The sequence below is a fragment of the Hesperophylax consimilis genome, chromosome 14 (assembly GCF_061612785.1).
Source record: "Hesperophylax consimilis isolate HC1 chromosome 14, BYU_Hcon_1.0, whole genome shotgun sequence".
NCBI lineage: Eukaryota > Metazoa > Arthropoda > Insecta > Trichoptera > Limnephilidae > Hesperophylax > Hesperophylax consimilis.
Genome location: NC_142849.1, coordinates 376,768 through 393,055, shown reverse-complemented (window position 1 = coordinate 393,055; position 16,288 = coordinate 376,768). Strand labels below are relative to the sequence as shown.

Below are 16,288 nucleotides of genomic sequence, written 5' to 3'. Positions count from 1 at the left end.
AGTAGTTTGCATTTATATTTTTAATTGAGTAATTTATTTTTTATTTGTATTCTATTCAAGCGATGCGATAGAAAAACCTTCAAAATATCTAAAGCATATTTTTTGGTATTCATAATGTTCACCAATTCGTTATACACATTAATCTAAATAGTGATTTGGCATTAAGCTTCGCCTCAAGTAAATTTTATTCACGTAACAATTATATTAGCCGCTCGGTAATATGTCATCTATTTATATAAAATCCTAATTTCAAAAAGTGTCGTGTATGCAATATGGTTAAAAGGTCAGAAATCAAGAATATTTAAGATCTTCAATCTTCAAAGGGCGATGGCTTTTTCAGAATTTACCATTTTTTGTTAGTGTTGAATGTATCTTTTTTTGTCGATCTCTGTTATTTTTAAGTTCATAAGTTCAGCATTAAAATTTTATTTAACTTTTTCTTTAAAATTTCGTATGGTATTCATTATTATTTTATTTCTTTGACGGAGATATCGCATAGGCAAAACTCATTAATCATCTAATTTCGCCATGTAATAAAATACCTTGAGATAATATTGAATCGATTGCGCGCCAAGATGGTCGATCACTGTCGGTGATACACGTTCACATGCACAATTTACAAAAAGATCAGTTAGTGTTATTCAAAACAAGAGATTAGAACACTCAGCTCATCGAGTCTAACCAATCAAGTTAAACAATCCACCGTTGATTTGTTGACGCACGTTGCACAATTCTACGTCATAATTCATATTTTCTAGGGTCATTTATTTACAGGAAAGCCTTATATGGTTTACTTTAATTTAGCTGGAAAATATAATAAAACACAATAATATTTTGGTATCTTCATTACATTTTCAATTTATCACTAAACAAATACAAAATGTTGTTACTGAGGCAGTTCACTTATGTATAATAACTATGTATACTGTATAAATACTATTCATATGTAAAAATCCCTAAAAATAATAATAAATATGTATCTATCCTGGGAATTGTACATATACATAATTTTTTGTTGCCAATTAATTATTAAACATATTATCTGGTGTGACTGTAGAGCTTAAATAACATAATTTTACAAAAAAAGTAAGATATTATGAAAAGCGCGTCAGCCGGAGAGCGGTGGGCAAATTACCCACAGTACACTAAGAAGTATCTACTAGGTCGCGGAGGATGGAATTCCAAGGGTTAAATAATAGAATAGTGTCAGCCGAACGGCGGCGGGCGAATTACCCACGGGACACTAATGAGAGCTAGGTCACGGAGGATGGCATTCCAGGGGTTAAATAATAAAATAGTGTCTGCCGGACGACGCGGGGCGCGGCGGCGGAGAACTACCCATGGGACACAAAGGAGTGTCTACGGGTCGCAGAGGATGGCATTCCAAGGGTTAAATAATAAAATAAATAGAGCCACACTTAAAACAGTGACGACCTCCATAGCTTATCGATATCTTATCATACGTCAATGGTGTGTACTCTTCTGAGTGTGAGTCGGGATGTTGCAAGGTTTTTAATTTATTGTATGGCTGCTGACAAGTTCCAGCGGAGACACCAGCCGGGATTGCGCTACACCTGTCGTATATTCTACTGCAAACTTTGTAATGTAACAAAATTGTCTTTTGCGATGGTTTGGTTGTGTCTGTTTTCAGCAGAACATATTTTATTAACCTTTATCTTGAAATGTTCATTTCGTTCCACTACTGTTGTTCCGGGGAATATGGACAGGAGCTGCCATGGCCACCAGGCTGTCACCGGGCGCCTTGCCCGTCCCTGAAGAAAGGCGGAGACGTGCGAAAGCGCGGATCGCCGACAAACTCTAATCCTGTAAATTATCCACGACACGTGAGGACATTTACAAATTCACCGAAAAAGCAATTTTCTCAAAGTTGTCGAACCCGTCATAAATGTTCGTTAGTCCATACCCGCATTTACATAATCCCGGTAGGTATTCTGCTCGATGATCAGCTTCAATTTTAGACAAAATATTTTTTTGTGATTTTTCTATAAAAACTCAAAATAGTGGAAGAATATTTCCAATGAACGGCCATATTGCCAAATATGATTTAAGATTTTCACGGCCAAAAGTATTTTTGTTATTTGTTTTTGGGGTGTTATGCCGTTTTGCGCTAACTCCTTCTTTAGCCAACGTTTCGGACAGCATTGCAGTGTCCATCATCAGGGCAGATGTGTTATTTTGTTATTTTATGATGTGTTATTTTTTAAATAACACATCTGCCCTGATGATGGACACTGCAATGCTGTCCGAAACGTTGGCTAAAGAAGGAGTTAGCGCAACACGGCATAACACCCCAAAAACAAATAACAAAAAAAGCCTTATTGCCGTTTAAAAGGGAAATGTTGAAAAAGTTACATATACACTTCTAAATGAAACATTCAAATATATGTTTCATTCAGTTATCTACATTTCAACTTGAATAATTGTAATCAAATTCGATTGTACAAACCCTTTTATCACAATAAATGCAGCTACGACAAGAATCAAATAATGCAAGTTTAACAGAATAGCACCAATGTACATTGTACATAAACATACGCAAATATTGCGAAATGGAGATGCCATTGTCTAAATTGGTCGATGGGAACACCGATTAAATATAATGGTTCCTACTAGTCTACTACTATCTTCTACGTTCGTCCTTCAATTCGGGATAGCAACAACAAAACTCATGTGGGATGCAAAGATTTTAAACGCAAAGTTTTCATGAATATTAAAATGATGATTCGCAAGATTCAGGAATTTTTGAGACACTAAACTTCGTTATAAAAATTCTGAACCTCGTTATTTATTGCGTTATTGAGCAGAGTTGCGATCCACTTTTTTTGCTATCAAAGGCGCGATTTAAATTAATCGTATTTTCCTCATGATTTTTTATGATAAAAATGATTTTAGATTTATTAAAAATAATTATTTTATTGATTAAACATCAACATTTTTCTTCGACATATTAAAAAACCTACAAAATATTATTGCTAATCGATGTGAGTCTCTTTTTTGCTCTCTTAAGCTTGAAAACCGCACGAAATTGTGAAGTTATTAGTCATTTCAACTGCTAACAGTAAAAATAATTGTGTTAATGCTTTTTGGAATTCCATCCGAAACAAGCATAATGACCGGACAGGTACAAAATAATCACGTCCACGAGGATTTATACATTTTTGCTGAATGTGCACCATAAATATAAAAGTCTGAAGATAGACGTGTTTGTCTAAAACCTGTCGAGTCAGTAAAAAGTGGAATAAAGCATAAAGTTGGTTTCATTACACTTTATTTATTTTTTTGATCTTTAATGAATTGTGGAAAAATAAGTTGCAGTATTTTGTGAAGCGAATTTTTGCAATAAATGTAAAGTATTTATAATTGAATTAGTGTTATTTTTGTAAATGTATATTTAAATGTAAAATTAATTATATAGTACCAAAATACACAACATATCTTATCGAATTTTATTAGGCATCTTCTTAGGAAACTTTTTTCCTTAATGCATTATTTAAACATTGACGAAAATAATATCAACAACTTTCTATTATATGAAAAAGAGAGACACGGAAAATCAAAAAAGTAATAAGGCAGCAGCAGCTCAATTGGTAGAGTGCCATTCCCTGTAAGACTCGAGGTCCTGGGTTCGAATCCCAGTTGCGGATAAGGTGGCAACAGCTCAATTGGTAGAGTGCCATTCCCTGTAAGACTCAAGGTCCTGGGTTCGAATCCCAGTTGCGGATAAGGTGGCAACAGCTCAATTGGTAGAGTGCCATTCCCTGTAAGACTCGAGGTCCTGGGTTCGAGTCCCAGTTGCGGATAAGGTGGCAACAGCTCAATTGGTAGAGTGCCATTCCCTGTAAGACTCGAGGTCCTGGGTTCGAGTCCCAGTTGCGGATAAGGTGGCAACAGCTCAATTGCTAGTGTGCCATTCCCTGTAAGACTAGAGGTCTTGGGTTCGAATCTCAGCTGCGGCCGTTACCTTTTTATTTTCTGCATCTGTCTGTTTCATATAGTTTCATTGAGAGTCGTTAATATTATCATCGTCAATGATTACCTGATACATTGTTTGGTAAATCATTTAATAAATGAAATGGCAATGAGGAACTCGAGTGAAAAATATCACGGCTTAAAAAACGTTTATTCAAATGGGTTAACAAACGCTGGCTCTGAAAATATAAATTTTATTAAATATAGAATTAATAAATCGTCGTTCAAAACGATTAAAACCGTAAGAGACTTAAACGCCCTATGACCGGTAGGTGGGTTCTGACAGAACTTACACAGCTACCTCACGGGTCGGTCGGCTGCATGCATTAGATTGCGGATAATTTTGTGACAAGTTGCTCTGCGTGGAACGCTTATCCCGTCAGATTTCGTATCGTTTTGGCGGGCTTTGGACTTTTAACTATAATATCGTGTTTACAAAAATAAAACATTTGTGTTATTACTTAAGTTATAAAGTGACCTATCGCGATGACATTTATCTAGTTCCTACCTATCCCTAACCATTACATTGCTCGAAAACTATTTGAATTTTGGAACAATGGCAAGACTATAGTGCAAATTTGAGTGCATTTGTTTTGAAAACAGAAGAAGGATTGGGACTATTTTGGAAACAAGCTTTTGGTTTGTTTCGTGTAGGTACGTAATCTCGTTGAAAAATATTAAACAAACAACGAAATTGATTGTCTTGGAAGGGGTTGTGGCGATAATTGCCTCGAGGTATCGCGGTGGAACTCACTATATTGTGATTGTGTTGTGTTTTTCTTCGCAGAGAGACAGTGGAGAGTGATTGGGCATCCAGTTTTCGCGTATTCTATACATACACACAAGCCCTGCTTATTTATGGGGGGTACATCAAATACTAATTATATTATATTATATTATATTACGTAATTACAAACTGTATATTTAAAAAAAAAAATTATTCCAGATCTCAGGGAGGGTGGTGCAATCCCACGAGCTCCATATTATAAATAGAATATATATAAAGTAAATATAAAAAATATTGTAAGATAATATATACAGAATAAACGAAAACAAAATAAAATAATAATAATAATACAAAAAACACAAAGTTAAAGTTTTTTAAAAAGAAATAAAAAGTGGGTGTGTCAAGCCTACGCAAGACAGAAGTGAAACTTCTAGTATTCTTCTCTCTTATTATTAGGGCTTTTTTATACTAATTTTCATATATTTATTGGCAGGTAGAGTAGAAATTAATATTGTTTAGCGTTTGCCAACGACCATACCATGTTGAACACACCGGTTCTCGTCCGATCACCGAAGTTAAGCAACATTGGGCGCGGTCAGTACTTGGATGGGTGACCGCTTGGGAACACCGCGTGCCGTTGGCCCATTTTTTATGGTAATTTCATGTTTTTTTTTATTTTTTTATCGTTACTATCATTAATAATATCATAAAATTCTTTAACTTTTCAAGTATGCTACAGGCCTAAAATATTACTTAGTGGATTGATATTATGGTCAACCATTGAAAAAAAAAATTCCTGCAAAGTTATGGATGTAATTACGATCTTTTTCAAGCGCGTATGTAATGATTATTTTTATCAACGTCGCACACACCTTGCTAATGTTTTCAGTATTATTAGGGCTTTTTTATACTAATTTTCATATATTTATTGGCAGGTAGAGTAGAAATTAATATTGTTTAGCGTTTGCCAACGACCATACCATGTTGAACACACCGGTTCTCGTCCGATCACCGAAGTTAAGCAACATTGGGCGCGGTCAGTACTTGGATGGGTGACCGCTTGGGAACACCGCGTGCCGTTGGCCCATTTTTTATGGTAATTTCATGTTTTTTTTTATTTTTTTATCGTTACTATCATTAATAATATCATAAAATTCTTTAACTTTTCAAGTATGCTACAGGCCTAAAATATTACTTAGTGGATTGATATTATGGTCAACCATTGAAAAAAAAAATTCCTGCAAAGTTATGGATGTAATTACGATCTTTTTCAAGCGCGTATGTAATGATTATTTTTATCAACGTCGCACACACCTTGCTAATGTTTTCAGTATTATTAGGGCTTTTTTATACTAATTTTCATATATTTATTGGCAGGTAGAATAGAAATTAATATTGTTTAGCGTTTGCCAACGACCATACCATGTTGAACACACCGGTTCTCGTCCGATCACCGAAGTTAAGCAACATTGGGCGCGGTCAGTACTTGGATGGGTGACCGCTTGGGAACACCGCGTGCCGTTGGCCCATTTTTTATGGTAATTTTATGTTTTTTTTTATTTTTTTATCGTTAACATCATAAAAAATTTTATATCATTCTTTAACTTTTCAAGTATGCTACAGGCCTAAAATATTACTTAGTGGATTGATATTATGGTCAACCATTGAAAAAAAAAAAGGCGTTAAAAACAAAAAAAATTATGTGCGATGGCCGAGAATCGAACTCGGATCAACTGCTTGGAAAGCAACTACGCTGACCATTACACCACCAACGCCAGTTGTCGAGATGAGCTAAGAAGCATTTATATTTTACTTCAAAACTTTGACTAGATCAAATGAACTTTAATCGGTCCCGCATTTTCGTTTCGGTCATGAGTTGGTTTTACTCCGGTACTCGAAATTGCATGACGCGGGTAAAGAAGTTTCACTTCAAAAAAAAAAAAAAAAATATATATATATATATATATATATATATATATATATATATATATATATATATATATATATATCTTATATACCTATATCTTTTATCTATGACATCAGGATTTGGCTCCATCGCTTGTAAATAGGCACCTGCCAGAAGTGCAGTGCTGCCATCACAAGACCGTTTTCGCTCGTGGCTAGTCGCGTTCGAAAGCTGGTGATCCGTTTTTTCATTAGTGCTCGGAATCCGGGAGCACGCCCTTCTAAAAAACATCTCAGTGGCACTACAGTACCAGGACAGCCCAAAAAGTATTCGGTAGGAATTGTTGTACTGTACTTCCATTCTTTTTAGAGATGCTTTTTTGAAGTTGGTCCACAGCTCCGAGGTATATAGGCTCGTGCAGTATGTGTTAAAAAGTTGCCTTTTTGCTTTTGGGCCACACTTGTTAAATCGTCGGAAAATCATATTTGCTCTGATGCACAGTGATCTTCTCTGTCGCTCAATATCCATATCATCATTGAGCTCCGCTGTTACAATGTATCCTAAGTATTTGACCTCCGGTTTTTCACTTATTTTTGTGCCGTTTAGGCTGACGGGTAGTACTTTTGTAGGGCCTGCGCCCGTTTTAAATACTAGTAACACAGATTTAGTTGGGTTGTAGACCATGTTATGTTCAGCGGCATATTCTTCGCATTTCTTTAATAGCTTTCTTAATGCTTTAATGCTTGGAGACAAAATAACCATGTCATCTGCGTACGCAATGTTATTTACGCAAATGTTTCCCAGGTAACAACCTACATTCACCGAGGTGAGTTTATTGCTTAAATCATTCATATAGACGTTAAATAAAATTGGTGATAAGCTTCCCCCTTGTCTGACGCCGCATTCCGTATTCACTGGTACTGACATTTTATTTTTCCAGATAACTTGGTTCTCTTGTTGATGATGCCAGATCGCCAAAATGTTAATTATTGAACTGGGTACATTCCCTTCTTTTAGTTTTTTCCTTAAGCACTGAATGAGATACTCGGTCGAAAGCTTTACTTAGGTCTAGAGAACAAGCATAAACTGTTGTTTTTCTTGCCTTATAATATTCGATGCTTTGTTTCAAACTGAATAGTGCCATATCTGTTGACAAATTACATTTAAAACCAAATTGGTTGTCGGACGTAAATAGTTTGACTTCTATGTGGATTTCTAAAACCCTTTCAAATATTCTGGATATTATTGTGGCTAGAGATATCGGCCTATAGTTGGAAGCACTGGATATGTCTTCTTGTCTAGATTTAACTAACGGTACTATAATTGTACGTGAGAAGTTTCTTGGAATATGCATATGTTGAAGTATCTGTGTGAATAGCGTTGCTAGAAGCGTGTATATTTTTTCACCTGCATTTCTAACGTGTTCAATACTCAAGCTATCATAACCGGGCGATTTTCCAGCTTTCATTAGTTTTACAGCTGTTTTAACCATATCTTTCGTAACGATTATGTTTTCGTCCTCATCTTCGCATGGTTTTTCAAAGATGGTGGATTCGTTTCTTTCCGATATTTTTGAAAAGTTGGTTATGAAAATATTAGCAATATTTTCTGCGTCCGATTCTCCTTCAATATGGGTGGATATCTGTGCTTTAGCTTTTAAAACGTTGCCTGTTTTTTGCCAAAAGTCTTTGTTCTCAATTGCACCTGATATTTTGTCCTGATATTGTGTGATATGATAAGAAGTCAAACAAGAAGACAAGATAGCAAAATATTTAAATGTATTATTTAACTTGTTTAAGAATCTATTGTTTTGATGAGAAGTCACTCAATTCTGATTAAATCGACCATATAGAATAAAAAATTTTAAATTACGGTAATTACAGAAAATCCAAATCGTTTTATGTTGAGATATCATTCCAATATTTAAACCTATAATACTTATATTAATCCGGCTTCAATACATTATTAAAGTTCGAATAGTGAATTATTTTCTTCGTGAAGTCATCTTCACAGACGCCAAAGTAAAAGTATTTAATTATTTATACCCACAAGTGCAGGTTAATATTACTTTCATATTATTTGTTTCAGATAATTCTATTGTATGATCTCATTGGTCCTATTTGAAGGCATAAATAAATAAGTAATACTTACGGGAAATAAATAACATACAGCTACCGAAGATAAAATTAATATTCTGATTCATTCAATTGTATAATGAAATAGGAATCTACAATTTCACGCAAATAACCACGTTATTGGCCATTACGAAGTAAAACATGTGCTCTAAGAACCTTCACTTTTGTTATAGGTACTTACTATGAAAGCTTTTAATATATTATTAGTTCACCTTTCTCGCAAATAGGTTGTTTTTCTATTTGAAATCATAGCCGATCTTTCGTTTTGTTTCCTCTTCATAGGAAACTTATTAAAGCTAATAAACCGCCGAGGTTAAAGGTATACGGATCTTATTCATTTGTGTGCGTAAACAGTGTGGGAGCAAACGGAGGTTGTAAAGCTCCTCAGCTGGGAGATGATGTCAATAATGCGGGAATTTCGTAAACCGCTTTACTCCAAGGTCCCTGGCAGTATGTATCGCCTTTAATACTTCCAAGATGGGAAGATGTTCACATTATTTAATATGGCCAGACATAAACATGTGACTAAGCACCATTTTTACTTTCATCCGACATTAAGTGTGGCATTATTCCTTTTAAAAGAAAATTTCAAACGAAAATTCTTGAATAACAACAACTGAGAGTTCGTTTAAAGAAGACGATTATTTCATATAACGACTTACTTGTACTTGAGGTGTGTTTTTTTATATTAAATTTTAATATCAACTGTAACATTGTTTTAAGATTTATTTTTGAATGTAAGATACGTTGCATAAATGCATAGAACTAAAAATAAAATAAAGTCATTTTTCGTACGATAAAACTCGTGATTTTATTGTAATTACAAAACGCTTCCCCATTCTAAAGTATTTAAAAAATAACAGAAATCTTGAAACTTGGGTCACGAAGAAAATTTTCTATTTACAGCTTGAAATTGAGCCAGATTCCATTTTTTTCGACTAATTTATCTGATTTGTTTAACAATAACAAATATTCCGCAAACATTGTGCTGAAACTCGCATGAAACCGGATAGTACCTACAGTGCGAGTAGTTTCCACATACAATATATAATAATAGTTCCTTAATATAGTAGCGACACTGCTGCAGTAGGTACTCCCCGTGAAGTCTGATTTTGATCTTTACTCCGGTTGATCCGACACTTGACTTATTTCCTGAGCACATTATCTCGCGACATATTTATGGCCCATTGACCTGAAAAGCTCAGCCTCGCTAATTATACCGAGGGTGCCAGTGCCAGTGCCGGTGCCGGTGCCGGTGCCGGTGCCGTGCCACTGTCTACTGGTGCATCACGGTGCCACCTGGCGTTTGTGGCTAAGTGAGGGAGGGGGTGGGTGGCCCCCTGGGAGGACACCGAGCACTGAGCGACTTTAATCAAAATGTTCTAATCAACCGAAAATCCAAATGTGTTTGCCAAATAACTGTTATTTTTTTTTATTTAACGTAGGTTATAACGTTAACAACGAAACTGCCTCACGTCAGTGAGATTTACATACAAGCCATGATATGAGGGGACTTCCATCAACATATATGTCATTTCCTCGAACAATCGGTCATTTGTAATCTGACAAAGATATATATATATATATATTTTTTTAACTTTATTTATTTTCATTTCTTTACATATATTATACATAATAATAGACAGTAAATAATAACATAATATATATTACCAGAATTGTATACACAAGAAATGAAAACCCACTAAGGCACTGCCTGAGTGTGGGTAATATAAAACCATCACTATATTTCAAGTACCTTTTCTACTTATATATAAGTATAATATATATAAGTAGAAATTTTTTTTTTTTTTTATAGTTATGTACAATAGTTTATAAAGTTTCAGCAAGTGAGTCGTAGAAAGGATCAATAAATTTATATAAAAAGCGTTTCAATATCTGCGTCATTCAGCCATAATTTTACCCCCTTAACATATTCTTTTGTTTTATTTATCATTTGAGTTTGAAGTGGTAGAAGGTTAAATGTACGAGGACCAATAAAAATGCTATGTGTCTGTTAATTTAGTATTTGTTTGGGGGGTTTAAAATATATTATTTGTTCTTTTGCTCATTCTGTTTTCATTTATTTTTGTTTTTAATTAAATATTTCATTGTTTGTAATATAAATAATTTACGAATGCTAAATAATTTAGATTCTTTGTATAATAGGTCGGTCGAGAATGTTTTATTTTTGTTATATATGACTTCAATTATGTGTTTTTGAATTATTTGTAGGGGCTTAATAAATGTATCAGGTGCACAACCCCATCCTATTATGCCATAAGTGATTGCAGATTGCACCAGGGAGAAGTAGATCATTTTCAATTTTTCAGCGTTTTAAATTTACTTGAGTCTATAAAATATGTAGGTAAGATATCTTAGTTTAGAAGTGTTTTAGTGAAGAAGTATTTTTGATTCGGTTTTCAGTTTAAAAAATGCATTCATTCAATAAATTCCATACATAAATTGTAGATAGAGAAAAGGGTGTCCGAATAAGAGCAACGGATGTAGTTATCAATTGATAATATTTTTATTTCGTTGACAACACAAAAATCTTTCAATTTTGTACGGAATAAAATATCAAACAAATGCGCCGCTATTCTTTTAAACCATTGCTGTTTTGATGAAATTTTATATAATATTGTTACATTATAAATTGTGGTTCACTAATTGATAGTGGTTTATTGGCTTACATAATATGTACACATCTAATTATTCCGAGAAATTTCGAATGTGTACGAACTGTTGAACAGCGAAAATTTTTCCGACGCTCTTGTTGGGACACCGTATTCATATCGGACATTGTATCCATAGAAAAAAAAATTTGTGTGTAAATTAAAAAAAAATCTTTTTAAAAGCTCAAGTGCCTTTGAAAAGTTTACGTGTTGTTCAATTTTTATTCGATAATATTCTTGAGATAATTCAAATACTTTTGCCAAAACGTTTATATTTACATAATTAATACCCACCCTCAAATTAAATAGTTTACGCGCACGATTACTCAATTTGAACTTCTAACCTTAGTAGCCTCAGTACACGAGTTTAAAAGTAAGTACTTATAAAATGAGCCTGTACTTAAGTTACTGTAAGTGTAAAGCTACGCTAGACTCACGCTTTAAGCTTTTAATCTTGCAAATTTTATTGAAATGTATTAGATAATACACAAATCTTGACTGTACAAAGTAAGAATGATTCTTGTCGAAAAAACAAATTTATTTATTTTCTTCGTTCACCCGCGAAGATTCTAATTATGAACGTGAGTTGCGGCATATAAACAATTTTCTCATTTCCAGTCGGCTAATAAATTACGTGTTCAAATAATACTTAATCATTCCAGAAAGAAAATGTGAAGAAACTATCATAGAATTAATCTTAGAAAGGAATCGTCATGTCACGATGAGTTGCAGACAATAATATTATTATTGTGAGAAGGAAAAACGGAAAAATAAAAAATGATGCGGTTTTGTATATATTTGGCGTGTGACTTCAGATATCGTAAGAGAGTTTATTTTCGTGGCCATTGTGCGCCGTGCCTTATTTCCGGAGCTTTGTATCCCTGCCTGGTATGGAGCATGTTGTGCTTTATTCCAGTCGGTTATACATTGTGAAGCGTGCCTTATTCCCGACGAAGTTCGCTTGAATGCCGATTTATCATTAGCCGTCAGTGGTTAATATCCCGGACGGATTCAATTACAGGTGAACTCTAACTCTATACAGTTGTTTTCCCTTTATTTATTTTCTTTGTTGTGCAATATCTATCACGTTATTTCAGCACTCGTGTTATTATGTTTAGAAACGTTAAAAACTAAATAAATATATCATTCTGAGTTCTACAAAACAACAACAAACCTAAAAATATTCCAGCACATTCCAAGAAGGTGGGAGGAATATTTTCCATTTAAATTAGCTTGTCAATGCCCCCGGAAGGTGAAACAGCTGTCCAACGTAGTATCAATTACAGAACATAAATCGTTTTTATAAATTCACTTTTTTGAAAAATTAATTAATAATATTATTAAATATGAAAAGTTCATACTTAAAATGGAATTGAACTGGATAAAAAAATAAGCAAAAAGTTTCTAAGATAATTATGTTCAATCTGCTACAAAAAATATAAGTCTACTCTAAAACTACCATTGAACTACCACGAGAACGATTAATAATATCCTCGTATACCTACTTCTCGAATAACTCAATAAGTTCATAGGCTGCTATAATAGAAGGTTAAGTCTCCTTGACTCCACCATATTTTTCACAGTTACAACAACGTATTCATCTCACCACTAGCGCATTTTCACTTAACTGCCATCTAAATCTATTACCTGTACAGAATTCAGACCTTTTCAAAACATTCTAAACCTCGAAATTCTGAATGTAACTCTCATGTGAATTGCCTTCATCTTAAGTTTCTATTTAAGGATATTTAACTACCCCTGTTTTTACTCCACTATTCTAAGACACCATTTTATTATTTTTATTTCTGAGGTATTAATAATCACATAGCATTTATATAGCGCAGTTAAGTGTTATTTCACTTCAAGTGCGATTTCAACTTTGTAATAATTTGTAGACATTTTATTTTGAAGAGTTTTATTTCACTTTGTTACTTAATTACATTTGTTACGGTCTCGATACATTCGTGTCATTCACTAGCAATCTTAAAACTAACTTAAATGATGCAAGTACAGAATGATTAGATTTAATTAGGAGAGGGAGGGAGGGGTGATTTTTGTATTTTATTTGTAAAAAAACTACGGGCTTTCAATATTAAAACATTCGTCATAATACGTTTTAACGGTAGGTAGGAAGTATGTACGCAGCGAATGCGAAATGCGCGTGCGCGGCAGGTCGGTGCTGCTTGCGCGTTACGGGATCACTATTATTGTACCAGCTTTGTTCAGCGTTGTTCCGACAGTTCAGGTTCCATAAGGCGCGGCTTGATCCCACTACCGGAATCCTTCATTTGCTGCTGTCAAAAGGCGGACTGATCTAATCGGAATTACAACTTCTCAAACTAGCTTGCTAACAAAACAATTCGTCAACCAGTTAAAACGTATGACAACATTATACTGTTACTTGGAAATTAGTAGCTTAGTGATGAAACGTTATGAAATAGTCAAAATTTAAAAAGACATCACTTTATTATTAATGACTGGTTTCGTAAAAAATGTATTAATATTTTTTACAATGGTTACGCCGAAGATTTTTTCCATGTTGATTTATAATAAAACGATCAACACGAAGTAAGGTTAGTTTATTTTTAAACCTCTCTCATTTAATATTTGCGTATCCGGGCACGTGCTTTGAACCTTTTAGGATTGTAAATTAATCAAAGTATTTAGTATTAGAGATTTACTTAAAGTCGGATGAGGTTCTTCAACGCGTCTCAACTTCCGGAATATATAGAATTTCTTAAATATAGGTCACGCTTGTTGCAGCGTCTGCCCCTTCCCCACCTCTCTTCACACTCCCGCCCCAACCCTCTCCCGGTTCCCCTAAGCCTCAAGACGATATATCCCTCTCCAAGTTCCTACCCAAGATTTGTGGGGACGTGTTTTTTGGGAAAGTAAGGTTAAACTAGGCAGGCAGGCGCGAGTTTGTTCCAAACTTGAAGCCTGTATTTTATTCTGCTTTGAAGAACTGATAGGGAATCTTATTTTAAACAGACCGGTCGGTGGCCGAGTTGACATAGCGTTTGGATTCCACCCAGGCGTAGTGTATTCAATTCCTAGGCTGGCTAAGTCCTCTATCACAACACAAGCAACATTTTCCGCTTACTGTGGTGGTAGTAGGAGATTTTAAAATATTGTCCGGTTATTCGTAACCCGGGAATGTTTGTCTTACTTTAAAAAAAAAATAAAATAAAAAACAAACATTAGCTCCTTAATTTTTAGTTGTCTTTACACTCCCTACTTGTTGTGTTTTTGTTGTGTTCTCATTTACAGGATATACGAAACTGCTTTTCATGCTTAATTCTTATTTCATTTCACGCTCCTGAATTATTTAGAGTTATTTATAACACAAAAGCACTGCATTAGTGTTGGCCATTGCTTGCTGTTTGGTAAACTGACTTTTTTCAAAGACGTTAAATATTTTTAATAATCTGTTCTTTATATGTCATATAATATAAACAAAAAGAAAGGACCTATTGTTTGTTTGATTTCTATACAAAAAGTTTCGATTCATCGATTGTCATTAACAAGCACGCAGGAATGTTTAGTTATATTTATATAAAGGCAAGTGGTCTAGTTTTTTCTTCGGTGTTCTTTTCTGCGTTTGTACACTTATACAGTTTTTTCCTACTTTTTATATATAACTGAACTGTCCCAGCAACAATTTTTTATATTTATTTAGCGATTAATTGAATATGTCTACTGACCGACTTTTCAAACCATCCACAAATCGGTCTGAATAAATGAATAGCAATGGTGGCTGAGTTGACATTGCGTTTGGGTCCCACCCAGGCGTAGCGTGTTCAATTCATCCATCTCCATACTGTGATGGTAGTAGGAGATTAACAAAGGTTTATTACAAATAATTATGGATTATTCGTAACCCGGAAATGTTTATCTTTATTTTAATGTACACATCCCTTACCCGTGGATGGTTCATTCCGAGCATACCCAAATTAAAGATAGTAGGACATCGCCACGGGTAGTAGCCATACTCGAGTAGAGAAATCTCCTGAATGCTCTCCAATATGAGGGGATACTTCACCAGTTTGAGATACAATCATAAATCTTTCTTGAATACGTACCTACTTTTCTCTTACTTCGACTAATTATGTGCTTTGTCACTTTGGAACATCGCCGACTTATTTTTTGCGATACACAAGCGTTCGGAGATCAGATATTATTTCCGGGAAAATTCCTTCTCCGTCAATCCAGTCTTAAATTTATTGTATTTGTGACAATAAACACGTTAACATCTCCGGCATCTAGCTCAGAATCATAGTTAAATATATTGCTGTTCTTATACTTACCAATTCGTATGTTCTGCCTTCTCGCCAATTCGTGTTGTTTGGGTGGGGACTAGGGAGGTGAATTTAATTAAGAACATCTAATAATTATAAGTCTCGATTTTAATAGGGTTTGTCAAGTGTTAATACTTAATCTAAATTATACTTAGATCTACTTACATCTATAACTTAACTAGTTGTCATATGGTTCGGATTACTTCTCCACTATTCACATTGTCATTGTTCACGGTTACTACACTGTTTTCACTGAGTTGGTTCTGTTCGTTGGCCTTAGTAAGGCCGAAGTCCTAGGTGGCAGCCTCTGCCGTTCTGCAGCTCAGGCCCTCCCGGCCGCGTCTGATCTCCGCACTTTCTTCGTCTCCCGCCCGACATTACGTCGCCGGGCGGAGGATAACACTTGAAAATCACTTTCTCTGATTCGACTGTAACTTCTTCATCCGCCGCCCAGCATCACACCGCTGGGCGGGGAGCGCGTACTTCACCACCACTCCTGTCTCGGTCTCCTCTCTCTCCCGCCTCGATCTTGAATGTCTTTCTTTCTTGAGCTCGTAGGA

At 34.8% G+C, this 16,288-nt stretch overlaps 1 protein-coding gene and 3 non-coding genes across 4 annotated transcripts in view; 3 read left to right on the top strand and 1 right to left on the bottom strand.

Annotated features, from left to right (window-relative positions):
• LOC149417727 (neuropeptide SIFamide receptor-like) overlaps positions 1-16,288 on the bottom strand; it is a 132,498-nt gene that overhangs the window by 89,441 nt on the left and 26,769 nt on the right. The gene's annotated exons all lie outside the window — the stretch shown is intronic.
• LOC149417736 (5S ribosomal RNA) lies at positions 5,242-5,360 on the top strand. The gene has a single exon (XR_016303188.1). It is a non-coding gene; the product is annotated as a 5S ribosomal RNA (ribosomal RNA).
• LOC149417735 (5S ribosomal RNA) lies at positions 5,684-5,802 on the top strand. The gene has a single exon (XR_016303187.1). It is a non-coding gene; the product is annotated as a 5S ribosomal RNA (ribosomal RNA).
• On the top strand, positions 6,126-6,244 carry LOC149417734 (5S ribosomal RNA). Its single transcript, XR_016303186.1, has one exon. It is a non-coding gene; the product is annotated as a 5S ribosomal RNA (ribosomal RNA).